The following is a 14,180-nucleotide window of genomic DNA, read 5'->3' as shown; positions in this document are numbered from 1 at the left end:
ATAAAGAGGCAAGAGGGGTGCAGAAAGAAGCAAGAGAGGTGCAGAAAGAAGCAAGAGCAATGCAAAAGACCCAACAGAGGTTCAAAAAGAGTCACGAGGAGTACAGAAAGAGGCAAGTGAAGTGCAGAACAATGCAAAAGAGGTGCAGAAAGAGCCAACAGAGCTGCAAAAAGAGTCACGAGGGTTGCAGAAAGAGTTTAGAGAGGTGCACAAAGAGGCAAGAGGGGTACAGAAAGAGGTAACACAGGTGCAGAAAGAGGTAAGAAAAGTGCAGAAAGAAACGACAAAGGTGCAGAAAGAGCCAAGACGAGTGTAGAAAGAGGCACAAGAGGTGCAAAAACTGGCAGGAGAAGTACAGAAAAAGGGAACAGGGTTGCAGAAAGAGGCAAGCGGGGTACAGGAAGAAGTAAGGGAGGTGGAGAAAGAGGCAACAGGTGCAGAAAGAGGCAAGAGAGGTGTAGAAAGTGGCAAGAGAGGTGCAGAAAGTGGAAGAAATGAGAAGAGGCAAAAGAAATGCAGAAAAAAAAGAAAGTTGCAGAAAGAAGCAACAGAAATGCAGAAAGTGGCAAGAGAGGCGCAGAAAGAAGCAAGAGGGTTTGCACACCATTAGTACCAATTTAACACCCACATTTAGCAATAAGTAACAGGTGACCATTCTAGATTTGCAAAGGGCCTTCCACCATGTTGTAACACTTGTCACTGCATTTTTGGTAACGTTTCAGCTAGAAACTAGGCTTTTTTTGTTCAAATCTGCAGATTAAGCAGCAGATGATGGATTGTGTGGCTAATGCAGAAAATGTATAATTGTGCAAAAGTCAGTGCAGCCAAACAGTCGCATAATTCCAGTGGCCCTGCTCATACCTCTGACTAGGTCCAGAAGTGCTCCTCGGTGATTCCCTCTTTTTTTAGAGTTCATAATTTAGAACGAGGAAGACTAAACATGAGGTTACCACTCCACCACACAGACTACTATACCACATAATTACTCTCCATAACACATAATCCCTACAACTTAATTCCTATACACTAAATATCATATAATTCCTATACACTAAATACCATATATTTTCTACCACATAATTCCACTTCACTCCAAAAAATATTAGTAAAAATATTTTATATTTACAACGCCAATAGCTCTAACTCTTGCAAATACAAGATCCTTTACATTTCAAATGCTTCTGTAACTGGTAGTCGCGTTTGCAGAGTGGTTCAGAAAGGGGCTGGGCCACTACGAGCACTCAGGAATTCCGCTATGTAGGACTTACTGGAGGTACCAGAAGGGCTTCTTGGGCCCCAAAGTCCTTCAGGAGTAAAGTGGACTTCATCCCCCAACCAGTACTGTGCCAGGGGGTTTGTTTGCAGAGTGGTGGAGAAAGGGGGGCGTGGCCTCCGAAGACCTGTTAGCAATCCCACTGTGTGGGACTTAGTGAAAGTAACAAGAGAGGTAGTTGGCCCCCAATGACACCCTTGGGGGCCAACTACCCCTCCTGTTACCTCCAGTAAGGCCCACACAGCAGTATTGCTAAGCTCCCTGGCATGCTCTTGCATGAGGATTAAAGTCCACATTGCTGCTGGGGTCCTTATGGGCCACTAGCCTACCTGTTACATCCAGTAAGCCCCACACAGTGGGATTGCTGAGTGGACACAGGCCACGCCCCCTTTGTCCACCACTCTGCAAACACAGCTCCTTGCATTCTCTTGGTTGGGGGGTGAAGTCCCCTTGCCTCTTGAGGGTCCCTGGGGGCCAAGTAGCCCTCCTGTTACCTCCAGTAAGCCCCTTACAGCTGAATTGCTGAGAATACTCAAAGGCCACTTCCCCTTTTTATACTACTCTGCAAACACGACTCCAAGTGCACTGCTCCTCTGGGGATCAATTCCACTTTAGTCATGAGGTCCTAAGGACATAAGAGGACCTCATCGCCCCACCAGCAATGTGCCATGAGGTGCGTTTGCAGAGTGGTGTAAAAAGGGGCGTGGCCTCTGACCACCTCTCAGCAATCCCACTGTGTGGGGCTTTCTTGAGGGAGCTGGTGGGCTAGATGACCCCTAAGGACCCATAAGCTGCTGGGGGACTTCATCCCCCAACCCAAAACGCACCAGGAGGCATCTTTGAGAGTTGTGAAGGGAGGGGGCGGGGCCTCCGGCAAGATGCCAGCTTCTGTTTTCTTTTTATTTTGTTAGAAGGGGGGATGTGTGCCCTCCCTTCTCTTAACATTGTTTGGGCCCTGGGGACCCCATCCCCTAGGGCCTGAGCAATGTTTTAGTTAAAAAAAAAAAATGGGAAGTGGGCCGCATGGGCCCTCTTCCCTTGGCCACTATTGGCCCCGGGAACCCCATCCCTTGGGGCCTGGCCTCGGTTTTTTCAATTTTGCCAGTAGTGCGGCCACGTGGCCCCCCTCCCCTGGGCCACTTTTGAGCCCAGAACCCCATCTCCCAGGGCATGCCCAGCCTGGAATTTGTTTGGGAGGGTGTGGCCCCGTTACTCCCCTCCTAAGGCCACTTATAGCCCTGGGTACCCCATCCCCTGGGGCCAGCCTTCTGTTTTATTTATTTTTTTAATCAAAAATAAATTAAATGGGAGGGGGACAGAGTGGCTCCCCTCCTGGGCCATGTCTGGCCCTGGAGACCCCATCCCCCAGGGCCGGCCCTCAAGTTGGGGACCATGGGGGGAGCCCCAATGCCCCCACAGTCCCAGCCAGCTCCCTGCCTCCTGCGGGAGCAGGCATTGATTTGGGGCAAAGGGTACTGCTAACATGCAGCTCCCCTTGGCCAAAAGCAATTCTGTTTTGCTTCGTTGAAGTGAGAGCAGGTTTCCGGCTCTTGCTTCAATGTAAACCTGCTCTCACTTCAATGTAGCAAAGCAGTGTTTGCTAGCCAATCAGAATGAAGGTCGCGCTCAGGAGGATTTGCAAATCCTCCTCTGTGCTAATTTTTTATTTATTTTTGTATTTTTTTATTTAAAGACCTTTATTGCTCAAGACAATTTGTTTTGTTTATACACAGCACATAGCCTACAACCCACAGGGGCCGGCAGCGTAAGTTGGTGATCAAAGAAACTATGAGCGAGATGACACAGCCATTTAGCCGACAACCCTGGGGTCCGGCGGTGTAGTAGGGATAGAGCACGTAGACATATTGCAATACTTAGCACAGTAGACAAGTAGGTCAGTAGATTTTTCTTTTACTTTACACGTTAGTGTAGGTACATCAATGTGTCTCCGGCATCTGCATCAAATGAGCGACAATCTATATCCACAATGAGCATCAGTTAACAGTTGTGGCAGGTGGGTATTGTGTGGACAGGTAACAGTAGGAGTGAACATCCTGTGTTGGAGATGCCGCTATGACGTGAACAGGTGTATAATGGTATAGCTCACTAATGCAGGGGAGCAGGTTCGTGTAGGTGGTTGCGGCAGGTTATGACTGTTGCGGCCAAGACCGTGACGTCAGACGGCTTAATGTATGTGGAGCCCCCCAGTGGCAAGCACGTGAGTGTGTACGCCAGAGATAAGGGGCAGCGCTCAGGTTCGGCCTTCTGGTGTCGGAGGGGGCACTTGCCCCAGCCGTGGCTTGAGTTCAAATGTGTAGGAAGTTGTAACATGTTATCGTATCAGGCGTGCATTGTGGCAGTAGGCACGTGACATCCCATGGTATCGTTACGGCATGTAGTATGTCTTTGTCTACAGCAATAAAAGGCCCGTTCGGGGAACGTGACCGGTGATTGAACTGAGACATGAACCAATACAGTAATGAAACAATAAAGGGTGGGAAGTACGAGAGCGTTAACGCCTGTCAGCGTGGTATGGGGTGGGGGGTCTCTGCAGTCTCAGCAAGGAGGTCAGTGGTCTCGGGGCGGGACGCAGCGGGGCCACTCCCGCGGGCATGTGGGAAGTCCAAATAGGGGCCCCCAAATTATGTGTCCAGTGCGCAGCCAGGACAATGGTCATGTGTCAAAGGGGGTATAGGCAGGACTCAGTGTGTAGGGGGCGTTGCAGGGTGTGGATGAGAAGTCCGCCTGTCATTAGCGGCGGGCCGTGTGATATAGGCAATCAGGAGCGAGAATATGGGCGTAAGTATGGCGCGGCTCAAGCGCATGCAAAGCGGGTGAAAGACAGGACCCCTAGCGTCGGCATGAGTGCGTCGCCGGCCAGAGGGGGGGGGGGGGAGGTGGGTGTTGTGGTTTTTTCTCAATGTCTCTCGTCAGCACGGTAGCAGTGGGTCAGTGCACCTTAAGCTATCTCTTGCGCCTGGCAGGCTTGTTGAAAGGATTTAAGGAGATCATCCCAGAGCTGTGCAATGGGGAACTTCCGGAGGCCTACAGTTTCCTCCCGGAGGAGCACCGCACTCTCCGCCCGTGCCCAGTTGATGAAGGACGTGTGCCAGTATCTGATGTGCGGGGGTTGCTAGCTTTCCAATGCTTGGTAAGTAAGCGTTTGGCTGTGATAAGACCCATATCCCAAAATCGTGTTGGTACCTTGTTCAGTTTTGTGCGTTTGTAGAGTCCTAGGATACAGGCTTCCCATGTACGCGGCACTCGTTCGTCAGTGCATTGTGTGAGCAATGTTGTGACATCGTCCCAGTACGTTTGAATGCTGGGGCAGTGCCAGAGCATATGCAGGAGATCCGCCCCCACCAAAGAGCAGCGTTGGCAGGCCGCTTCTGTAGTGGAGAAATATCTGTTAATTTTGTCGGGTGTGAGATAGGCTCGATGCAGGATGTAAAATTGGATGAGTTTGAAACGGGGGGTGTGCGGGATGTTAGTTGGCCCCACCAATATCATCGCCCACTCCTTTTCAGTCTAGCCCCTTCCTCTGTCAGCCGCCCACTTCTCCCTTAGCAGCAAAGTGGAAGGCTGCGTGTGGGTCAGCAGGGCCTGCGCTAGCCAGTGTATTACATGGGAGCCATTGCCCATGACATGCAGATACTGCATAAATTGATGCATCGGCAACTCCTCCGACACATCGCCCCAAGAGGCGGTCAGCGTGTGTAGTATGGACGCATGTAGTAGGAATTGCCCGGCTGGGAGGTCCGTGTTTGCAGGGAGGTCCGCGAAAGAAAGCAGCGCGCCGTCAGCGTAGAGGTCGCCCAGCGTCTCCACTCCCGCCCGTGTCCAGCTGATCAGCTGGGCCTCTGTCAACACTCCCGCCGCTCCCGGGGCACCCTGTAGAGCGAGTATCGGGGCATAGGGCGGCGTTGCCTGGGAAAGCCGCAGGCATCGAAGGAAGCACTTGCGTGCCACCGCTAGGTGCAATTGAGAAGGGCAAGCGGGCCAAGCCAGAGGGTGGAATAATGCGCACATCTGCGTCTGGGTCCAGATAGTGGTATCCGAGGCAGTGTCACCTAGGTTTTTACCACAGAGCCATCCCAGACCCACTGTAGCTGTGCCGCTAGGTAGTACAGCTCCATGTTGGGGACCGCCAGGCCTCCGGAGTCAGTGGTCATGTATAGCTTAGTCAGTGCCACCCGGGGCATGCCTGTGTTCCAGACAAGGCCATGAATGAGGACCTCAAGGTCCCGGAACACTTTATTGGGGACGTATGTCGAAATATTGGAGAAGTAATACAATAGCCGTGGTAGGACTATAATCTTGACTAGTGTCACACGACTAGGCACATTGAGGGGCAGGGTCCTCCAAAAGCCGATTTGGGCTCGAATGGAAGTAATCGCTCTCATCAAGTTTCCCTCCAGAACATCCGCTGGGTTCCGATAGATATGGATTCCTAGATAGCGGAATGTATTGGAGTACCATTGCAGCCTTTCCCCACCTAGGCGGATGTCGCTTTCAGGCATATCCGGGCTGAAGGAGTAGGCTCCCGACTTGGACCAGTTGACCCGTTTTCCCGACATATCTTCGAAAGTTCGGAAAATGTCGGCTAGAGATTCTGGGACATTAGTCAGGTCCCTGACGTATAAGAGCAGGTCGTCTGCGTTCAGCGAGACCACATGAAGGCCATCTGCCAGTGGGATTCCCCACTCATTTCCCTCCGTCCGGAGGATCATGGCCAGGGGTTCCATGGCCAGGGAGAACAGCAAGGGCGACAGGGGGCAGCCCTGTCTGGTACCTCTTTGCACTCGGATAGTGTCAGAAAGTAGTTTGCCGGTGCGGACCCGGACAGTTGGTCTGCGGTAGAGTAGGTCAACCATGGTCTCATAGCCGCCTCCCAGTTTGTACTTCTCCATTACCGCCCCCAAGTACGGCCATTCGACAGAGTCGAACGCTTTTTCAAGGTCTAACACTAGACACCCTGTTTGAGGCCAATGTCGAACGGCGTATTCCTGCACACTGAGCAAATGGCGGATATTATAAGAGGTGTGGCGTGCTGGAACGAAGCCATTTTGGTCATGGTGCACCAAGAGTAGGACCAGGGGGGCCAGTCTCCGGGCTAGTGTGGAAGCAAATATTTTATAGTCCGTATTCAGGAGGGCAAGGGGATGATAAGAGCCCATCCGTGTGCCGTCCCTTCCGGGTTTGAGTAGGGATATCAGGTTGGCGTCATTCAACATGGGTGGGAGAGAGGAATCTTCTGCGGCTGCAGCGTATACTTTTAGGAGTCTCGGGATGAGAATGTCCAAGCCAGCCTTATAAAACTCCGCCGGCAGTCCATCCGGGCCAGGGGATTTGCCATTGGATAAGTTAAAGATAGCATCACGGAGCTCTTCAGATGTGAGCGAGGCTCCGAGCACGTCTTGCTGTGCGGTAGTCAGTTGTGGCATTGGGAGGGGGGAAAGATACCCAGTTATGTCGGGGTGAGGGTCGCCGAGTCGGGAGCGATATAGGGCGTCGTAGTGGGTCGTGAATGCTTCGTGAATGTGCTGTTGTGAGTACAGCAGGCCTGTCCCGTCTACTTGTATCACTGCTACCGGGGTCATTCGGTCTTCCTGTGAAATCAGCCATGTCAACAACTTGCCAGGCCGATCACTCAGGTGGTGTGTCCGCGCCGAGTGGGCAGCGTAGTTAAGAGTACGTAGCCGCTCCAGGAGGCGTGTATGTTCCGCACGTGCCTCCATCAGCGGGTCAGCAGTGCCATCGACTGCGTCTTGCTCCTGATCAAGCAGACCGGTCTCCAGACGCGTCAAATCGCCCTCCAGCTGTCGCCGCATGTGTCCCTGCGTACCCAAACAGTGATAGCGAATCACGACTTTAAAGGCGTCCCACTCCACCCGGGGAGAGGACGCCGTACCAGAATTCTCCTCAGAATATTGGGTTGCTTGCGTGAGAAGGGAGTCGCGGAAAGCTGCATCCAACAACAGCGCCGGTTGGAGTCGCCAGGTGGGAATGGGCGGGTGCGGGCGTTCCCAAGCGATAGTCAGAAAGTGTGGGTTGTGGCCCGAATGAGTGCGTCCCATGTACCGTGTGTCAGTGATTAGTGGGAGGAGGTCAGTGGACACCATGAATCTGTCCAGGCGTACATGTAGTTTGTGCGCGCCAGAGTAATAAGAGTACACCTGTGTCGTGGGGTTGTGAGTGCGCCAAGCATCATGTAGGTCCCACTGCACGGCCCAGCCGAGCAGCGCCTTCGAGGCGCCGTGCGCCTGTGCACCAACTAGGGTCGGGGAGGAGCGGTCAAGTGTCGTGTCCAGTACGCAATTATAGTCACCCCCCAGTATCCACGAGGCCACATGCCAGGTTGCCATTGTCGTGGAGAGGCGTGCAAAAAAGCTGCCTTGGTCCGTGTTTGGGGAATAGAGGGAGACTAGCGCCACCTGCTGTCCATCTAATCTGCCCTGAGCTGCCACGTATCTGCCCTCGGGATCTATATGCGTGTCTGTGGCCACCCAGGGGGTCCCAGGATGGACCCACAATAGGGCACCGCGTGCATATGAGGAGTAGTCCGTGGCATAGAGCTGTCCGCGCCACCTGCGGTGCAGAGCGCGCACCTCCGCTTTATTAAAATGTGTTTCCTGGAGTAGCGCTATGTTTATCTTATGACGTTTGAGATAGGAGTAAATCTGATACCGTCTAGCTGGTGTGTGCATGCCCCTGACATTCCAGGTACCGATCGAATTTCAGCCATAATCACCACTCATGTCAATCCCACGCCCACCAGCCACGTCCAGCCCTCTGGGTGCAGTTCCCCGCGGGCTTCCCGGTCCCATCCTCGCCCCAGATCGCTTTCAAACATCAACACAATATGCAGTGCCCCCCACAGGCGTTTAAGGGTAAGGGAAAAAAAGAACATATAAAGCCAGGTAGAGGCAACATTATAGATAATGCCAAAAGGTCGGCTGCACAACATGTCGCCGTCCAAACACTCAAATGAGCTATAGTAAACTATACAGTTCCAGGGGGTAGTTAATGGCTTTTGCAACAATAGTCTGAAGAACAATGTTGTCCGCAAGAGTAGTGTCACCTCTCCCAGGACAAAAAGTAAAGGTCTTGACCGACAGGCAGGCCCATGAATCCGCCGGCCCGGGATGCTGGAAGCGTGGAGATGAGGGAGGGGTCATCCAATGTCGGAAGACAGAGGGAGAGCTCGGAAGGAGTCCTCGCCACCAAAGGAGCCAGGGCAGAAGTCTCTAGCAGGCATGCAGACCCAGTTGAGGTAATGATCCTACCAGGGTTGAGGATAGAGTCATGTGTGCATATCAAAACGGTACTCACTGTGTCTCTTCATCACTCGGCCCCAGGCAGGGAAACCTCCGCAGCATTCTGCATTACAGGTCGCTCACCTCAGGGCAAGCCTGAACAACTCCAGCACCACTACGCCAGCCCAACGTCGCAAGGAAAGAGAGTCGTCTGGGCCCTCTCAGCCGAGAAGGTCCACTGTCTGTGGCGTGACGTCCGGAGGATCCGTAGATCGTTGGGAATCCGGCAGGCCGTAGATCGCCTCATCATCGCTTGGAAATGTGGTCGGGCTGGCATTTGGGGCGTTAGACAGTGTTGGGGAGCTGCTGATCTCCGTGACCCTGCGTAGCGCATCCTGTTGATCCTGTAGGATTAGATCCGCTGGTGGAGAACGAGTCGGCACCTCCTGTGTGCGGGGGGGCATGGGTGTTCTGCGCCTATGGCGCCGCCTTGATCCTCATATGCGTGTAGTCGTGGTGGTCCCTTGCGCCCTCCGTGGCGCTTCAGTCACTCCTCCATCCAGCCAGGCCTCGACCTCCTCAGGGCTAGTGAAGAAGTGCATTTTGTTCTGTGCCACCACTCGTAACTTGGCGGGGAAGAGCAGCGAGTATTTGAGGTTCGCCTGTCGCAATCGTCTCTTCACTATCAGAAAAGAGTGACGTTGTCTTTGCACCTGCTCTGTGTAGTCAGGAAAAAACATCACGGTGGCGTTGTCTATCCGGATGTCACCAAGTTTTCTGGATCGTATCGCGGTCCCTGTAGTTAAGGACACAGAAAATTAGAGGCCTGGGGTTGGAGCCGGTTGGGAGGGGTCGTGTGGGCACTCGGTGAGCCCGCTCCACCACAAAGTGAGGTGACAGTACGCCCTCCAGCAAGAGGTCTTGTAGCCAGGCTTCTACCCGATGAACTGGATCCGTCCCCTCCCATTTTTCCGGGACGCCTACTAACCGGATGTTGTTTCTTCGTGCCCGTCCTTCTGCGTACTCAGCACGTTCCTCCAAAAATTCCACCCGGTTGAGCAGGTCCCGGATATGTTTGTCTGCTTGGCTCACCGTGGGTTCCAGTGTCGACACCGCCTCCTCCAGGGTCGAGGTGCGGTCTTGCAGCTTCTTGTGATCGGCACTGAGGTGGGTTAAGTCGATCGCCACGCCATCAATCTTGGTCTCCAGGGAGGAGCGGGTCTGCTGTAGAGATTCCTCTAGTCACTCCATGACGGCCAGCACATGGTCCAGTTTGGACGTCACTTGCTCCGCATCCATCTTAGACGCCGCTTTGGATATCTTCCCCTCTAACGTCGTGCCTCCGGTGCCGGTCCGCGTCTTCACCCCTCCAGACATGGGCCAGGCGCAGTGGCAATGCAAGTCTTGTACGCTGGTGGGGCAGTGTGGGACGCAGCTTCAGGCGAATAATGTGCAAGGGTCTGGGAGGTCGGCAGCTTCAATGAGCTGATGTCTCTAGGTGTAGACCGGGCGCGCAATAGTGTGGGCCACACTAATGGCAGGGTGCGTTCACATGCCAGGTCTATCGCCAATTACTGCATCAGGGCGCATATCGGGGCTTAGTAAACACTGGAGGCGCACCGTTGAGACCCAGGCGAGCACACTGGCCCGTCTGACAGCCGGCATGGGTAGTCCTCTCCAACGCACCCAGAGATCAAGCGCCTGGGCAGTTGCGGGCAGCGTCGCTATTTCGCGGTGGCTTCGTCGGCGTGGCAACCCCTGGGTTCGTAGTGTGAGGCGGGGGTACAGGTGGAGCGCCGTCTCTGGGGGAGGTCCCCACCTCACCCGCAGCAGCCCCCACGGCCCACCTGCGTCCGCTTTCCCCCTTAGTGCTCCCCGTGTTGGATCTGTGGGGTCTCAGCGTCCATCCGCGTTAACCTGCGGCGTCAGGAGGTGAGCAGGTTCTCCCCCGCCGGTAGCAGCTCTGTGTGTGTTCTGGGCCCCCGAGCCCCCGCTCCCTACAGCCCGCAGATCGTAGTACACCCCCAGTGGCACAGCCTCTCCCCCCGGCGTCCGTCCTCCTCGGCGTCAGGTGGCTAAGTTCGTGTCTCAGCGCAGGAGGGAAGCGGCTTGTCCGTCGTGGAGCGGTGGGGCAACGGCGGGGTGGGGGGCGGTGGGACAGCGCCCAGCCCTCGTTCTCAGTTTTCTTAGGGCCCTGTCGTGACTGGCTGTTCGCGTCTCCAGATCCAGCGCCTCAGTTCCGGGTTCCGGGTGACCACAGCGTGGGGGGGGCGCCGCCCGATTCCAGGCAACACACCCGCTCCCCCACGCACCGACGGCCGCAGGCGGCACCGCCGGGCAGCCGGGGTGCTCCCTCGTTGCAACTGTCAGTGCAGGCGTCGGGGTCGCCGTATCCCGCGCCTCCCATCAGATCGCCATCTTGAGCCACGGCTTCGTCCGGGCTCCCGACCACCACCAGCACCCACAGCAGCTCAGGTAGGTAGGGCACAGTCACGCAGCAGGGCCGGGCAGCAGCGAGTGGTTCGGAGTGCCAGTCTGTCTTCCCCCTCAGGTGCTGCAGGTTTCGGCTGGATGCCGCACAAGCCGCAGCGTCAGGCCTAGCGACGTGCCTCGATCCCCGGTCTCCCGTAAGCAGGCACCCCAGGGGGACCGTGTCAGGAGCGGCCCGGGGCCTCAGCTAGCTCCGGTGCGGTGCATAGTGACCGGACCGTCCCTCAGTCGGACAGTGGGTGGGCGGGGTTTGTGTGAAGGCCCGCCAGCAGTTTTGGTCAGTTCAGGATAACTGGGCCGGAGAAGCGGCCCGGGAAAGGGGAGCTCGGGCAGGAGCTCTACCTCAGCGCGTCTTCCTCCATTGCGTGCCAAGCCACGCCCCAATCCTCCTCTGTGCTCATATCAATATTTTTTTTTTTTTATTTCTCAGGAACTACTGAATGGATTTACACCATTTTAAAAAAAGAGTGATTTCCGAACCAATAGCTACCTTTTTGCCAAATTTGGTGTAATTCTGGTTAGCAGTTTGGGCTGGAGCCTGTTCCAAAATTCCTAATGAAATTAACATGGGGAAAACACGTTTTTGGACCCCCTTCTCAGAGGTGGTGATTCCCCAGCATTCATATTTGCAAAAGTCCCAGGGAGGTGGCAGTCCCCACAGCTGCAGGCCGGTCCGCCTAGCCCCCCTTTTTTCAAAATTAAAGCCCCGGGGTCGTGGCGGCCGCTAGACTGTGGAGGTTCCGTGCGGCCCCCTTACTAAAATTGAAGAAGTCCGGGGGGGGGGTGGTCCCTGAGGTAGTGGGGGATGCCACATGGGCCTCATCCGCATTAATTAATTAAGAAGCCTGGGGGAGGTGGTGGTCCCCAGGGCATTAATAAGCCCCAGGAGGGGGGCCTGTGCGTCTCCCTCCTATGTCTGCATAATGCCTCAGGGACCTGGGCCATCCGGGACCTGTAATGAATGAAGCGCAGGAGCCTGCGCTTCGTTTTTAACATGTTTAAGCAGTTATAGTTTAAAAACATGATTTTGGGGGCCTTGCAGGGTCCTAGTGGGAACTCCCGCCCAAGAGGCCTAAGGGGTCAGGGTATTCCAATGTTATTGGCAAAATGATAAACGCTTTTGCAATGGAAACTTTGGTCCTAACTATAACTACCTACTGGCTATCGCCAGTAGGTTATATATGCGTGTGTTGTGTGAATATATATATATATATTTTTTTGTTCACTAAAACACCATAGGTTACATTGATGTTATAGTTAGATTCAGTTTTTACACAGACAAAACTATAGAAATTCAGCAGTTACAGTTATTTTAAGTAACTGTAACCCGTGCCCTCCCTCAGGTAACTCTAACTCATACTCATGCACATTTTCTCATCAAAATGTCACTACAAATGTTATTGATATTGTCAATGATGTCATAGAAGATGTCACGAGCGATGTAATTTATGAGATAATTGGTGAGGGCCCAAGGTATAGTTACCTTAGGGCACGCGTTATACTTATTTCAGATAACTATAACTGTTGAATTTCTATAGTTTTGTATGAATATTCTGAATCTAACTTTAACATTCACGTAACCTTTGTTTTTTTAAAAATTCTATTTCCTAACTATTACGTCCCTCTGACCTTAGTTTTTTCAGTGAATGTCTATGGTTTTTTAATGCTATTTCCTAACCATAAAGTCCCTGTAACCTTTGATGTGGCACTGACAAAAGTGTGAGGAAAAATCCACTTTTTTATTTGTATCAACTTTTAGGTATTCAGCACAGCACTATCTCTAAGTAGCAGCGAGCGCTTTCAAGAGAAAGCTTTAAATTGTGAGTAGAATAATCTCAAACATCTGGAACAGCAGCACCGAGGAATCCAGAAAGGACGTAAGTAGACATCTTCTTTTCAGAAATGTCTTCTTTCTCAAGTATTTATGTTGCACACATTAACGTATAATGATGACCATTTAAGGCGCAGGGTCAAAAGGCTATTTTCCCAGAAATGCAGAGTGTGTTGCTCAAGTGCTAAACAGGTTTAAAGGCCAGGTTTGCGTGCTCCATGGTAATGCATTTAGCGCTTGTAGACCCCTTTTCGTGCCACACAGTCAGCACTTGACCTTCTGTGCCCACTCTTTCCTCTCCCACACCAATCAAAAGCTGAATGGCGATAACAAGCGTGTTAGAACAGCGTACCACTGCCAGATTAATATAAATCAAACAGGTCAGTGAAACTTGTTTACAGCGATACATGCTGGTGATAAAAAGTGTCAGCAGGCACTACATAAAACACTTAGTTATTGTAACTATTTCAAGCCTCAAATGAACACCCCATTCTTCAAATCAAAATAAATACTTTTATAAAGCTTAAAACACAAATCAGCACAGAAAAACTGTGACTACGGAATGCACATTTCATGACAAATAAGTGCAGTCCTTTCTTTCAAATCACGACACAGAAACAAATATACTTGAATTCTTGAAAAATAAAGCTGACAGAAAAGATGGCCAAGCAGGCACAGCAATTTAGTAATGGGGAAGGAAGGAGCAACTCCGTGCAGAGCACACATGGCATCAGCTCACTGGATCCCAGGAGGCTGACAATTAAATCACAGTGGCTCTGGCACGCAAGCTCCAGTGATGCTGCTGCTCCCAGTCCTGTGTGCCTCCCTGGAATTCTTTGTAGATGGGCTTGCCAACCTCCTCACTTTATTACCACATCATAGCCAAAGTGTTGACTGTACCAAGCACGCTCACACTCAGGAGTGTAATACTAACTGCGGGAAGGGCATGTGTGGCCAGCAGGGCACACTTGCATAAGAGCCAATGTGTTAGTTGTGCCGAACACACTCGTGCTCAGGAGTGCACACTAAAGCCATGTCAATGGGATAGAAATATTGTAATCTGCAAGTGTTCACTGTACCGGACACACTTGTGCTCAGGAGTGTACACTTAAACCGTGTCACTGGGGTAGAAACCTTGTAATCTGTAAAACTGTTTGAGTTAATTATAAAAAACAAGCACGTTCTTTTCTTTTAATTTTACAACAGATTTGCAGATCAAGCGATAAAATGCAAAACAAAAAGTATTGTTGGACCCCACCACCAGGCCTAGGGTGTCATTGGTATTCCTATCCTGTTCCCATACATATTTTTTTACAGCTTTTTCTTGGGA

At 52.5% G+C, this 14,180-nt stretch overlaps 1 protein-coding gene across 3 annotated transcripts in view; it reads left to right on the top strand.

Moving 5' to 3' along the window:
- LOC144763948 (interferon-induced very large GTPase 1-like) overlaps window positions 1-14,180 on the top strand; it is a 317,067-nt gene that overhangs the window by 12,536 nt on the left and 290,351 nt on the right. For 2 of the 3 annotated variants that reach the window (XM_078650000.1, XM_078649998.1), the window contains exon 2: window positions 12,779-12,896. The exons of the other annotated variant lie outside the window; for it this stretch is intronic. The gene's annotated coding sequence lies outside the window, so the exon portion shown is untranslated. The remainder of the gene's footprint in view (window positions 1-12,778; window positions 12,897-14,180) is intronic. 3 annotated transcript variants of the gene reach the window in all.

Source organism: Lissotriton helveticus, chromosome 6 (genome assembly GCF_964261635.1).
Source record: "Lissotriton helveticus chromosome 6, aLisHel1.1, whole genome shotgun sequence".
Taxonomy (NCBI): domain Eukaryota; kingdom Metazoa; phylum Chordata; class Amphibia; order Caudata; family Salamandridae; genus Lissotriton; species Lissotriton helveticus.
The sequence above is the reverse complement of the archived record's forward strand: the minus strand, read 5'-3'. Positions and strand labels throughout refer to the sequence as shown.